Raw genomic sequence first — 14,592 nt, forward strand, 5'->3', positions numbered from 1 at the left:
GCGTTCGAACTTTTACACAATATTTTACAAACTTACAATACCGCTTAATTTACATATAGCATGAAATATAGCACACAATAAATTTGATACAAGATGGTTGTGAAGATAATTCTAGCTAGTACACAAGTCGTTCAACAAAGGCAATAAAGATACGTAATTCATACGTCCAGAAACAAGTCATGCATTCTGGTTTTACTAGGACTACTTCCCATCCTTGGTCTTGTGGAACATAACCGTTATGGCCGTTGATAAGACAGCGTTTTATAACGTCGTCAAAGGGACGAGGGTTACGTAATGACCAACAGTCTCGTAATAACCTAAAAACCTCATTTCATACCCCAATTACCGACTCCATCACTTGTGGGAACGTTTTGTTTAATAGTTGTAGCCCGATGTTCTTGTTCTCACTTTGGTGAGAAGCGAACATTACTAACCCGTAAGCATAACATGCTTCTTTATGTTGCATGTTAGCCGCTTTTTCTAAATCACGAAGTCCTATATTCGGATATACTGAGTCAAAATAATTTCTTAACCCGTTGCGTAAAATATCATTTGGGTTCCCCGCAATATATGCGTCAAAGTAAACACATCGTAACTTATGGATTTCCCAATGTGATATCCCCCATCTTTCGAATGAAAGCCTTTTATAAACCAAGGCATTCTTGGAACGTTCTTCGAATGTCTTACAAACTGATCTCGCCTTAAATAGTTGTGCCGAAGAATTCTGACCGACTCTAGACATGATTTCATCAATCATGTCTCCGGGTAGGTCTCTTAAAATATTGGGTTGTCTATCCATTTTATGTTTTTATACTGTAAAATAGACAAGAGTTAGATTCATAAAAAAAAATACTTATTAATACAAGCAATTTTTACATATATCATAAAGCATAAGCACACTATATTACATATATTACACCACACGAATACAACTATCTTATTCCGACTCGCTTGTTTCTTCTTCTTCGGTTTTGGTTCGTTTTGCCAAGTTTCTAGGGATATATGATGTTCCCCTAATACGAGCCGTCGTTATCCACATTGGTTTAGAAAAACCTGGTGGTTTAGAGGTTCCCAGGTCATTATTACAACTTAAGGACTTCGGGGGTTGACGATACATATAAAGTTCATCGGGGTTGGAATTAGATTTCTCTATTTTTATGCCCTTTCCCTTATTATTTTCTTTTGCCTTTTTAAATTCAGTTGGGGTAATTTCTATAACATCATCGGAATTCTCGTCAGAATCCGATTCATCGGAGAATTGGTAATCCTCCCAATATTTATATTTTGCTTCCTTAGCGGAAACACCATTGACCATAATTAACCTTGGTCGGTTGGTTGAGGATTTTCTTTTACTTAACCGTTTTATTATTTCCCCTACCGGTTCTATTTCTTCATCCGGTTCCGATTCTTCTTCCGGTTCCGATTCTTCTTCTGGTTCCGACTCTTCTTCCGGTTCCTCTTCGGGAACTTGTGAATCAGTCCACGAATCATTCCAATTTACATTTGACTCTTCATTATTATTAGGTGAGTCAATGGGACTTGTTCTAGAGATAGACATCTATCACATAATATCAAACGCGTTAAGAGAATAATATATCACATAATATTCACATGTTAAAAATATATAGTTTCCAACAAAATTTGTTAAGCAATCATTTTTCAAGTAAACACGGTCGAAGTCCAGACTCACTAATGCATCCTAACAAACTCGATAAGACACACTAATGCAAAATTCTGGTTCTCTAAGACCAACGCTCGGATACCAACTGAAATGTCCCGTTCTTATTGATTAAAAACGTTCCATATTAATTGATTTCATTGCGAGGTTTTGACCTCTATATGAAACGTTTTTCAAAGACTGCATTCATTTTAAAACAAACCATAACCTTTATTTCATCAATAAAGGTTTAAAAAGCTTTACGTAGATTATCAAATAATGATAATCTAAAATATCCTGTTTACACACGACCATTACATAATGGTTTACAATACAAATATGTTACAACAAAATAAGTTTCTTGAATGCAGTTTTTAAACAATATCATACAAGCATGGACTCCAAATCTCGTCCTTATTTAAGTATGCGACAGCGGAAGCTCTTAATAATCACCTGAGAATAAACATGCTTAAAACGTCAACAAAAATGTTGGTGAGTTATAGGTTTAACCTATATATATCAAATCGTAACAATAGACCACAAGATTTCATATTTCAATACACATCCCATACATAGAGATAAAAATCATTCATATGGTGAACACCTGGTAACCGACATTAACAAGATGCATATATAAGAATATCCCCATCATTCTGGGACACCCTTCGGATATGATATAAATTTCGAAGTACTAAAGCATCCGGTACTTTGGATGGGGTTTGTTAGGCCCAATAGATCTATCTTTAGGATTCGCATCAATTAGGATGTCTGTTCCCTAATTCTTAGATTACCAGACTTAATAAAAAGGGGCATATTCAATTTCGATAATTCAACCATAGAATGTAGTTTCACGTACTTGTGTCTATTTTGTAAATCATTTATAAAACCTGCATGTATTCTCATCCCAAAAATATTAGATTTTAAAAGTGGGACTATAACTCACTTTCACAGATTTTTACTTCGTCGAGAAGTAAGACTTGGCCACTGTTGATTCACGAACCTATAACAATATATACATATATATTAAAGTATGTTCAAAATATATTTACAACACTTTTAATATATTTTGATGTTTTAAGTTTATTAAGTCAGCTGTCCTCGTTAGTAACCTACAACTAGTTGTCCACAGTTAGATGTACAGAAATAAATCGATAAATATTATCTTGAATCAATCCACGACCCAGTGTATACGTATCTCAGTATTGATCACAACTCAAACTATATATATTTTGGAATCAACCTCAACCCTGTATAGCTAACTCCAACATTCACATATAGAGTGTCTATGGTTGTTCCGAAATATATATAGATGTGTCGACATGATAGGTCGAAACATTGTATACGTGTCTATGGTATCTCAAGATTACATAATATACAATACAAGTTGATTAAGTTATGGTTGGAATAGATTTGTTACCAATTTTCACGTAGCTAAAATGAGAAAAATTATCCAATCTTGTTTTACCCATAACTTCTTCATTTTAAATCCGTTTTGAGTGAATCAAATTGCTATGGTTTCATATTGAACTCTATTTTATGAATCTAAACAGAAAAAGTATAGGTTTATAGTCGGAAAAATAAGTTACAAGTTTTTTTTGTAAAGGTAGTCATTTCAGTCGAAAGAACGACGTCTAGATGACCATTTTAGAAAACATACTTCTACTTTGAGTTTAACCATAATTTTTGGATATAGTTTCATGTTCATAATAAAAATCATTTTCTCAGAATAACAACTTTTAAATCAAAGTTTATCATAGTTTTTAATTAATTAACCCAAAACAGCCCGCGGTGTTACTACGACGGCGTAAATCCGATTTTACGGTGTTTTTCGTGTTTCCAGGTTTTAAGTCATTAAGTTAGCATATCATATAGATATAGAACATGTGTTTAGTTAATTTTAAAAGTCAAGTTAGAAGGATTAACTTTTGTTTGCGAACAAGTTTAGAATTAACTAAACTATGTTCTAGTGATTACGAGTTTAAATCTTCGAATAAGATAGTTTTATATATATGAATCGAATGATGTTATGAACATCATTACTACCTCAAGTTTAGTAGGTAAACCTACTGGAAGTGACAAGAAATGATCTAGCTTCAAAGGATCTTGGATGGCTTGAAAGTTCTTGAAGTAGGATCATGACACAAAAACAAGTTCAAGTAAGATTTTTACTCGAATTAAGATAGTTTATAGTTATAGAAATTGAATCAAAGTTTGAATATGAATATTACCTTGAATAAGAAAGATAACCTACTGTATATAACAAAGGTTTCTTGATCTTAGATGATTACTTGGAATGGATTAGAAAGCTTGGAAGTAAATTAGTAAACTTGAAGGGATTTTTGAAGTGTTCTTGAAGTGTTCTTCCTATGATGATTATAGCTTGATGCTTGAAGTGATTTTTGATGAAGATGATGATTAACTACTGGAAAAATACGTTCATAATAGTGTGTGTGTGTGTGTTGAGAGAGAATTAGAAAGAGAATTGGAAGTGAAATGGAGTGAATGATGAGTGGTAATTGGTGAGTGGTGAGTGGGGTTAAAAGGAGTCTAGTTAGTTGACTAGCTCATGGTAGAAGTTAAAATTGATTAGTCATACATGACATAATCAAGAGTGGAATCCCATGCTAGTTCCTATTGGTATATACCCATAGTAAGTACGTTTTAAAGCTGTGTATAATACGGGTAAGAATACGACTAGAATTCTTGATGCAAGAAAAGAATAGGAAAGTAACTGTAACCATTTTCGTTAAGTATGAGTGTTTTGATATATGTCTTGAAGTCTTCCAAAAGTATTTTAATACATCTAAATACACTACATGTATATAAATTTTAACTGAGTCGTTAAGTCATCGTTAGTCGTTACATGTAAGTGTTGTTTTGAAACCTTTAAGTTAACGATCTCAATTAATGTTGTTAACCCATTGTTTATTATATCTAATGAGATGTTAAATTATTATATTATCATGATATTATGATATATTAATATATCTTAATATGATATATATACATTTAAATGTCGTTACAACGATAATCGTTACATATATGTCTCGTTTCGAAATCCTTAAGTTAGTAGTCTTGTTTATATGTATATAACTCATTGTTAATATACTTATGGAGATACTTACTTATCATAATCTCATGTTAACCATATGTATATCCATATATATATCATCATGTCGTATTTACAAGTTTTAATGTTCGTGAATCGCCGGTCAACTTGGGTGGTCAATTGTCTATATGAAACATATTTCAATTAATCAAGTCTTAACAAGTTTGATTGCTTAACATGTTGGAAACATTTAATCATGTAAATATCAATCTCAATTAATATATATAAACATGGAAAAGTTCGGGTCACTACAGTCTATACATTATTCATGCAATCAATGCAATAAAATGTGTCTAGACTAAGAATGATAAGCATGTAATTTCCGACAAAAATGATGAGCAAAACTTTTGACATGCAGACACGGTCGAAGTCCAGACTCACTAATGCATCATAACGACTATCAGTTAGACACACTAATGCAGACCTGGTTCGCTAAGACCACCGCTCTGATACCAACTGAAAGGACCCGTTCATATACATTATAAATGATTCACAATAGTTGATTACATCGCGAGGTATTTGACCTCTATATGATACGTTTTACAAACATTGCATTCGTTTTTAAAAGACAAACTTTCTTTACAACGAAAGTTGACGGCATGCACACCATTTCATAATACATCCAACTATAATTGGCTTAATAATAATCTTGATGAACTCAATGACTCGAATGCAACGTCTTTCAAAATATGCCATGAATGACTCCAAGTAATATCCTTAAAATGAGCTAATGCACAGCGGAAGATTTCTTTAATACCTGAGAATAAACATGCTTTAAAGTGTCAACCAAAAGGTTGGTGAGTTCATAGGTTTATCATAACAATCATTTCAATATATTAATAGACCACAAGATTTCCGTTTATAAATATATGTACACTCGCAAGTGTATAAAAGTATTCTATAAGTTGTAGACACCCGGTAACAAGCCTTAACGTTAATGTTTTACCCTCTGAAGTACACCAGATCAGGTGTGTTTAAAATAACCTCGAAGTACTAAAGCATCCCATAGTCAGGATGGGGTTTGTCAGGCCCAATAGATCTATCTTTAGAATTCGCGCCTACCGTACATAGACAAGTAGTTTAATGTTACCAAGCTAAGGGTATATTTCTGGTTTAAACCCACGTAGAATTAGTTTTAGTACTTGTGCCTATTTCGTAAAACATTTATAAAAACAGCGCATGTATTCTCAGTCCCAAAAATATATATAAAAGGGAGCAAATGAAACTCACAATACTGTATTTCGTAGTAAAAATACATATAACGTCATTTAACAAGTGCAAGGTTAGCCTCGGTTTCACGAATGTATCAATATTGAGATTCAATATTGCAGAAAAGTACGTAGACGCAACGGAGATGATAAACACTAGATTGACCTCACGAGCATACCCATGAACCATACCCATCACCTCCATAGCTATAACCCATAATTTCCTTAGCTTCGACTCATTCAAAAAAACTATTTTGAAATCACTCGGACAGCACTCCGTCGTAATATTTTATGTATACTAATAATATCTTGAAATAATACAGAGCAAATATATATATTTATATATATAAATCGATTGAGAGAGTTTAGAGAAATATATTTTCAAGTTTCTATGAAATAATGAAACCTATTGAATTCTATTTATAATAGATTTTTGAATTATTAAAGTGAATTATTAAAGTATTAATTATTAAAGTGAATTATTAAAGTATGAATTATTAAAGTGAATTATTAAAGTTAAAGTAAAGTAAAAGTAAAGTAAAGGTAAAGTTAAAGTATAGTAAAAGTATAAAAACTATGTATGTATAATACGCGTATAAATATATATAATATTAATTTAAATCGTTATATATATTTAATGAAATAAAATATAAATATCGTTATATTTATTATACTGGTTAAGTAATGAGTTGTCAAAAGTGATTCTAGATATTTATAAAAGTTATATACGTTTTAATAATAAAGTTCTTTTTAAACTGAAAACGTCTTTGTACGTTTGAAAATAGATTAATAGAATATTATGAAAACCAATTCTCCACTAACTTTTGTCTAACTTTCGTAAATGACACTTTTTGTTTTTATTTATAAATAGCTTTACAAATTATTCTGAATATCGTTAAGAGGAATAGATTTTCTCAAATCATAGTGGACCTCTCAACAGAGACTTGTAATCATAATTCAATATTTCTGATAATTCAATCATTTAATATTATTTTTTTTAATTTCGTCGAAAATCATATTGAAACAAATACGTTCGTGTAAAGTATTATACGTTTAATACTTTATTAATATTCTCAAGTTATAATATATATATACATATACATATCTATTTATATATAACGGTTCGTGAATCGTCAGAATTTGGTCGAGGTTATAATGAATGTATGAAAACAGTTTAAAATTCTTGAGATTTAACTTAACAAACTTTGCTTATCGTGTCAGAATAATATAAAGATTAAAGTTTAAATTTGGTCGGAAATTTCCGGGTCGTCACATTTTAGGTCGACCATTCTTAGCATCCACTGGGGCGTTATTTGATGTAAGAGAGGGTAGAATGACTCTTAGTGATGGTGAAAAATCGATCACCTTTGTGATTTTAAAGTCTAAATCTCCACCAACCAAAACCGTTGAACCAACAAAAACGATTGGTAAGAACCATATTGTTTTACCATCTCCAACGGTAGTGCTTAACAATAATAAAACGCCTAAGTGTGGGGAAGATGAAGTAACACCTAATGATGACCTGATAACAAAGAACCCCGTTGTTGATACGAAATTAAAAGACATCGTTATTAATAGTTCAATGAAGAAACTTATTAAACGGATTCGCGATGCTAGAACCAAGGGGAACTTTAAGTTATGTAACCGGTTAGTATCCAATCTATCGCCTAAAGAAAAGGCAAAACTAGTTGAATTTGTGGATATTACACAGGAATCCGACCAATGGCTTAAAGCAAAAATGTCACAGATATGCAAGTTGATTATGGTCCAAGAGAAATTGACAATGAAGTTAACCACAATTTCGACACCACAGCTACCTAAGTGTGAGGAGATTCAAATATTCTAAGAAATAATGCTGTCTAGGGTTAGTTGTTCTGTTCTCGTGTAGTTCCGAGAATGGAATTCGATTGGTCTTTTTCACTAGCAGACACTAAAGAACTAGTTTTCTCCCCCATTCTGAATTTATTTTTATAGGTTTTGTATTAAATTAATATGCATTTTTAAATTTAAGTTTTGTGTGAATTTAAAAACAAAATTTACTTTATTTCATTAATTTAAAAAATGATTTCTAAAATTCATCGTAATTTGAAGACTAGGTCATGGAACCGAAATTGCTTTACCCGATGGCAGGGCGAAATTTTTTTTGCTATCATTATTTTTAATTTTATTGATCTAAAGTATACCAAAAAATTAAAAAACCCAAAAATCTTTGCTTTTAAAACAATCGCTTTAAAAACGACAAATTTTAAATTTTGTCGAGGGACGGACTAGGTAAACATACCGAAACTACCTAAAGTAAAAGGAAACAAAATTTTAAAAAATTATTCATTTAAATTGTTTTTATAAATAAAGATTTTATAAAAAAAATAATAAAAATATTATGTATGTTTGTAGTTTATCTTATGTACAAAACAGAGTAAAACAGCGCACTTTCAAAGATTAAGTTCAGCAAAAGCTACTAATTTTGACGATAAGACTCAAAACATATGTGAAATTACAACAAAAGGAATGAACGATGAGGCGCGCCATCTATCATTCGACGACCTTAGTAATTACAAACTGGGTATTTTTAATCACTTTTCTACACTAATAACCCTCATGAATTTATAATTATAGTCTGATTTCATGCAAATGAGGGCATTGCATGATCTCAAGTGTGGGGAAGGGTTATAAATTCTCTCGGGTTTACACTTAGTTTAATTGCCAAATTTTGTGAAAATTTGAAAAAATTTCAACTAAATGAATTCAAAATCATGTTTATACATATTTATGAATGATAAAACTAGGTGTTAATGCTGAAATTATTGTTACCTCGGAGAGAACATAAATGGAGAAACAACCCAAAATGTTATAATTCATTTAAAATGGAATAGAGGAGAATAAAAAGGCAAATAAAAGAATAAATAAAAGCTAAGTGTGGGAAGAATTTACCAATTTCTTTAAAACACATATCACATATTTGGTACAGATTATTGCAGGTACTTTTGCTTTGGACTATACTAATCAGTTTTACCCGATTTATTGTGATATATTTGAAAGAAAAATGGATCTACACGATGAATCAATTCCATCATTAAAAGGAAGTAAAGTCTTCCGAGAAAGACACGCGCTTCTTGATTTAGGTCAGGAAGTTGTCATCCAGACCAGCTGTAGGTTGACGAAAAATCTAGAAAAGTCATCTCGAAAATCAGCTGGAAATCCACGGACCTCAGCATCAAACAGGGTCGCCAAGTGGTCAGACTTATCCTAACCATGAGAGGATCTGTCTCGTAAAATGGGGAGGGCGCCGTGCAAATTAGCTTGATAAGACTAATGAATCAGATCCCCAGAAAGGATAATCTCCTTAAAGATCAAAAATCAGCTTTTAAGTCTGATATTACTCAATCCTTGAGATTGACTTTAAAGATTGAGAATTACAAACTCATGGAATTCAATGATATCTAAACTCGAGCTTGAACGAGAAAATATTTTGATCAAATTAAAACCGATTTGTTTTCTGAAAACCTATTTTCAATGCGTTCATTACCATTAAACGTAAAATCCTAAGAATTCACCGGAATTCATTAGGTCACCTGAACCAAATCGGGTGTCAACTGTAAGAACGGTGGTTGCATAGCATGGTCGAAGACAGGACCTTGTGCCAGACCGAAAAACTATAGGGTGATCTTTACTATTGCTCCTACAAAGGATAGTAATTGCATCCGACACGATATAGACCATAATCAAAAGCATGTCACGGAACATTGCCTTAACAGTTGCTTGTTCAACGCTTTCCTTTACAACCGGACGGTAGTTTACCGAAAGGTAATATACGGAGCAAGTATACTGGACGTTTTGCTTTCCCAATACAAGGTTAGCAAGTGGGTGACACAAAACCATAAGTTTTGAGCTAAAATTTTCAAATCTGAAACCCACCAAACCCACAAAAACAATTTGCAAATAACGGTGAAGGGTTATTCAGGAAAACTTATCTAGGGTAAAAGCTAGAATAAATTTTCAAAAGATCAAATGTTTTCATAAAGATCCAATTTCCTTAAAGGATCTAAATTTTTAATAGTTATGTGGGACTGTAAACCACGTCGTTACTATCATTGTTTATACCGCATTATCAAAATCACTGAAGTATAAAGTGTGAGAATAAAAAAAAGTGATTCGAGTGAAGTGTGATTTAATTTCAAGTTCTGTATTGCTTGAGGACAAGCAACGCTCAAGTGTGGGGATATTTGATAGTGCTCCAAATGAACATATATTTAGGCACAATATCCTTCCAATATGTAAAGCTTTTAGTTGCAATTGTTCTATTTTTATATAATATTCGTTTAAATAAATAAGTGCGAAGACAAAAGAAGAAAACGACGATTTGAAGACGCAAATGACCAAAAAGCTCAAATGTACAAGATATAATTTAAGTGGTTCCATTTATTGATAAAAAAACGTCTAAAATGACAAGAGTACGAGCCGCGGAACGCAAAGTACAAGATATCTCTGCGTACGAAAGGACGTTCGAAAATTCGGAATTGGGACCAGAGTCAACTCTCAACGCGCGACGCAACGGAGCTAAAATTACAAGTCAACTATGCACATGAATATAATATAATATATAAATAATTCTTAAAATTATATATATATATATATATATATATATATATATATATATATATATATATATATATATATATATATATATATATATATATATTATATTATATAATAAAACGTCGGCAAATAAGAAAACAAAAATATGTGAGCTGTCCCAGGCGGCCATGCGATCGCATGGCCAGAAGGCACAAAATCCATGCGATCGCATGGGCATCAGAATCTGGCCACATCTATAAATTGCAACGTTTTTCAGCGAATTATGTACATATTTTTCTCTTCTCTTCATCTGTAACATAAATATATATATTTATAATTTTAATTTAAGTTTAATAATAATTGGGTTATTGTAAGGAATGTTTTACGGGTTTTAAGTCGAAATTCTGTCCGTATAACGCTACGCGATTAATCACCACTGTAAGCTATGTTCTTCCTTTTTAAATTAATGTCTCGTAACTAAGTTATTATTATGCTTATTTGAGCCAAAGTAATCGTGATGTTAGACTAAATATTAAGATGGAGTTATTAGATTTTGTACCATAATTAAGGTTTGGATAAAAGACCAACACTTGTGGACATTGGACTATGACTATTAATAGTTAAGGGGTATTGTCTAATTGAGCGACAACTTATTGGAACCTGTCGAACCTATCTTCAATTTATTTAATCTAATAATTATTAAAATGATTATGTATGTCCTATTTAGTGACGTTTATACTACATCTTTTACGATCATTTGATTAATTATTCGGGTTGGGTAATTGATTATTCATTCTGATCAAATGGGTAAATTAATATTCATATTCATATCTCATTAAAACAGGGGTGGATTACATACAAGGATAATTGGTGTAATTGTTAACAAAGTATTAAAACTTTGTTACAGTTCGAATCCCTAATTAGTTGGAATATTTGACTTCGGGAATAAGGTTAATTTGACGAGCATTTTATAATTATGACCGATGGACTATTATGGACAAAAACCAAATAGGTATCAAATAATCCAGGACAAAGGACAATTAACCCGGGTACTAAACTAAAATCAACACGTCAAACATCATGATTACGGAAGTTTAAATAAGCATAATTCCTTTATTTTATATTTCATCGCACTTTTATTTACTGTCATTTTATTTATCGCACTTTTAATTATCGTACTTTTTAATTATCGCAATTTTATTTATCGCACTTTAATTATTGTCATTTACTTTACGCTTTAAATTAAGTTATAGTAGTATTTATTTTTAATATTTTACATTAGGTTTTAACTGTGACTAAAGTTTTAAAATCGACAAACCGGTCATTAAACGGTAAAAACCCCCTTTTATAATAATATTACTATATTACTATATATAATTATATATTTGTTAAAAATATAGCGTTAAACTTGGCTAGTTCCCTGTGGACGAACCGGACTTACTAAAAACTACACTACTCTACGATTAGGTACGCTGCCTATAAGTGTTGTAGCAAGGTTTAAGTATATCTCATCTATATAAATATATAAAACTTGTGTAAATTGTATCGTATTTCGTAGTAAAATATAACTATTTCGTATACACCTCTGCTTTAACATCAAGACGAGAGGATTCTGCTTGAGGATTATGTTTATAAAATGAAAATCTTGTGGTCTATTAAAATGATGAAAATGAATGTTTATGGTAAACTAATGAACTCACCAACCCTTTTGGTTGACACTTGAAAGCATGTTTATTCTCAGGTATTAAAGAAATCTTCCGCTGTACATTAGCTCATTTTAAAGATTATTACTTGGAGTCATTCGTGGCATATTTCAAAAGACGTTGCATTCAAGTCGTTGAATTCAATAAGGAGTATTAATTAAGTAAATGACATATTAGGTCATTTGTAGTTTGGATATTATGAAATGGTATTGCATGCCTGTCAACTTTCGATGAAATGAAAGTTTATCTTTTAAAAATGAATGCAATGTTTGTAAAATGTATCATATAGAGGTCAAATACCTCGCAATGTAATCATATGTTATTGTATTCGTTCTTATAGATTACGACGGGTCTTTACATATATAGTCCATGATCTAATTAATAGCATTCCCATGGCATAAATCCCGTTAAATTAATATTGGGATTCAACAAAACCATATATTATATATTATGATCATAATCCATGTACGCAATTACGAACATAAATTCATCCCTTGCGTTGATCTAACATGTTGAAATAATTGTTTAAAGTTAAACCAGAAAACGTGTACCGTATTTACTTCCATTATTTGAGTGTTAACGTCTTATCGAATGTGACCACTCCTCTCAATTGTTCTAAATCTCCTTCATACAAATCAGCGTTAGTTGTCTCACAATTTGGATCTTCATCCGTCAAAGAAATATAAGAGTTCCACAAAGTTAATCCCATTGATGTCTGAGAATAAATCATATAGGCCAATGACCCTATCAATCCTATTTTGGTAGGCCAATTAACACGGTTAAATTGTAATATAACCATGCAGGAGACTGTTTTCTCCATTCAAAATTAATTATGGACATCATCAAGAAGCCAATAACATGTATTCATGGCATATAACCTTCTGACTTCTATTATTCAACCACTTCGTTGTGGTATTTGATAATTAAATAATATCATTAATTCATATTATGATCCCATATTATGAATTCCACATGATGTTTGTGCCATGAGGCCACCGACGGAACAATTAAATGAATTCCATAAAGCCATGTACAAAACATATCACCACTGACATCCATAATTAACTTTAACAATGATATCATTAATTCTATCTGTAGGTAAAATATATACGAAACTGAAACGCGTAAATAAAATCATAACAGATTACTCAAATAAGATATTCAGATCATAAACATATATAGAATAAGAACTGAAAATTAAAATAATCTAACCGAATTGAAAGTTGAACCGGGCTTGTGTTTGACACAATTCCCTTAAACAGATTCGACGTCTATTCCCAGGGTACACCGGTCCGAAGCAGCGTACTGCCGGACTTGAACACTTGCCTGAAAGGTAACCGGAACGGGGAGATCTTGTTGCGGCTGAGAGGAAACTCTAATCATATAAGAATGCTTATATGATTTTTAGTGTGTATTTTTTCAAATCCCAAAGGCATTCTTTATAGTGGAAACTCAATCCTTAAGTTTCCACCCACTTCCGATGTGGGACAATATAAAACCTTTTAGACTTTGTACTAAACGCACAACTTTGAGACTCGATATTTCATTCACCTTTATTCCGTTTTGGACACACTTTGACTCGTTTTAAAGCCCTCGTTAGAGGCTACAAAACTCACTAATTAGTCATTAATATATATCACAATATCATATATTAAATTGTGTCCAAATATTGGTGAAAACACACTATCAAACACTATTTTATCAACAATCCCCCACATGAATGGAGATCGATCTCAGAAACAACAAAATTCCAATTAAGTTTCAGTGGTTGAATCTTGCATACGATAAGTAGGTGTTACCCTTTGAACTTTCGCTTGTGAAAACGCACTTAGTCTCCTGGCTCTGAGTAGACGGCGATGTCTTTGAACTCGTCTGTCGTTTTTGTAGGCGACAATACGCTTCACACAAGACTCTCCCTGACAACTTCAAGTCCTCATAGTTATGTTCGTTATGGTCATGAACATTAGCCTGATTCTGCGAGAGCTTATCAAGTATTGTGCCCCAACAATACCCTTCGAAGTGACCCCACTTCTCTCTCACATAGGTGATTCACCACCGAATGGCTACTGATTAACCACACATGGTTATATCAGTTGAATCATTAAAAGCCATAGGCTTATCCTCTTACATGTCACTTTTAGGAATGGACTAGGAAGTCTACTTATAATTAGTAAACTCCCTTTAAAAGGTAGGGGTTGCTAGTTTAGTAATTATCTCCCCCACAGTGACCATCGCCAGTTCATACAAGTAGGTTGTCCTATTGAACTAAGATCTTGGGATCTTCAGTCAACTGAGTTAGGTTTTCCTTCATATAAACTTAGCCTTTCATGGGCTTCAGTC

Source organism: Rutidosis leptorrhynchoides, chromosome 4 (assembly GCF_046630445.1).
Source record: "Rutidosis leptorrhynchoides isolate AG116_Rl617_1_P2 chromosome 4, CSIRO_AGI_Rlap_v1, whole genome shotgun sequence".
NCBI lineage: Eukaryota > Viridiplantae > Streptophyta > Magnoliopsida > Asterales > Asteraceae > Rutidosis > Rutidosis leptorrhynchoides.